Source organism: Tupaia chinensis, unplaced genomic scaffold (assembly GCF_000334495.1).
Source record: "Tupaia chinensis unplaced genomic scaffold, TupChi_1.0 Scaffold000088_1, whole genome shotgun sequence".
NCBI classification, from domain to species: Eukaryota; Metazoa; Chordata; class Mammalia; order Scandentia; family Tupaiidae; genus Tupaia; species Tupaia belangeri.
In genome coordinates, this window is record NW_006159550.1 from 5,535,993 (window position 1) to 5,537,537 (window position 1,545).

The 1,545-nt window shown below is 41.9% G+C and overlaps 1 protein-coding gene across 1 annotated transcript in view; it reads left to right on the top strand.

Annotated features, from left to right (window-relative positions):
- Positions 1-1,545, top strand: part of SFRP4 (secreted frizzled related protein 4) — a 12,321-nt gene that overhangs the window by 8,822 nt on the left and 1,954 nt on the right. The window lies entirely within an intron of this gene.

Below are 1,545 nucleotides of genomic sequence, written 5' to 3' on the forward strand. Positions count from 1 at the left end.
TTCCCTGTATTTAAAATAGCTCAAGACTTTTGTGAAAAAGAATTACATGCAAAGGTAATCATTTTTGACCAAACCCATGATTTTAATGGTAACATCATAGAATGACTGATAATTCAGTGATAGGAGTTAGAATAGTTTTTTGTCCAGAGATGTGAAGTCATATCAGAACTAAAGACATTGGTTGATTGGTTTGAAACTTCTTTTTAACGCTGGAGGGTGCATGTGTGCAGGAGAGAGAGAGGGGGGGAGAGAAAGCATTCCCAACGAGGCCTGGTCACGATACAATTCTTTTTCTTCCTGTTCTCCATCTTGTCAGGGTCTGGGCATATGCACACACCCAATGTGTTTGAATCCACTGGGACAGACTTGAATCCTGGCTGGTCACATGGGATCCAGCTCAGTCTGCGTGGCATTAACTATTGTACTATGGGGCAGGCCAGGTGTGGAATTTTTAGATTTCCATCCTGAAAATCCGTTTAGATGTATTTATGAGAATGCATGCATTCAGGCTCTCGAAAGGTACTGCTGCTCCTATGCTCTCTTAGTTTGCATGAGTAAACCTTCTTGGGCAAAGGAAGAGTCTATATTAATAGTTGACTTATGGAGAACGTAGTTACAACATGCAGCTCCCTGCCTCAGTGCATTTCTTTCTTTCTTTTTTTTTTTGGAGAGATTTTCACTGTAGGGCGCGTGCGCTCACCAGACAGACAGAGAGAGACATAGAGACAGAAAGCGAGAAATCACCCCCCAGGGGGGATGGTCATGCCGCAATCCCTTCTCCTCCATTCTCCTCTCGGGATCTTGGGCACGCACGCACACACGCCTGGCGTGAGTTTTAAGCCACCGGGTCTGGGACGTGAACCGCGGTCGACTGCGTGGGAGTCCAGCGACATAGCCATTATGCTAACTGCTGGTTCCCTCAGTGCATTTCTGAATAACCTAACCCAACATTATGGTGTTAGATTGGAACTAAAAACTCATGCTCCAAAAGCTTACGAGTGGGTCGGGATTATATTTAGTTTTACTGGATGGAAAATTCTAGCAGGATGAGTTATCCACTTTCCGAGACTACTGTAGGTTATAAGCATCAACTGAGAAGACAAGTTGACTATAAGGGCATGAGGTTACTGAGAAGAAAGTTTTCAGGAATCATTAAGTCTTGCAAATGACAGATTTCATCCTTTTTCTGGCTAAGTAGTATTTTGTTGTATTTTCTTTGCCCATTCATCTGTTGGTAAGTATTTAGGTTGGTTCTATGTCTTATTATTGTGAATAGTAGCAATAAAAAATGAAAATATAAAAAAGAATCCCTCATTTGGGTCATTTACTTTAGTGGCAAATATTCTAAAATACTTCAGTAAGAATTTGAAAAGCTCACCCTATGATGACAACCTACAGCACTGACTACTATTTTAGAACAGACTGGAATTGTGCCCTAGAAGGGCAGGGACAGCGTTTTTCTTTCACTACATTTCTAGTGCCTAGAATGATGCCTGGCCCATGGTCTTGCTCATACGTTTTGCTGAAAAAAATGCACTTACAAAC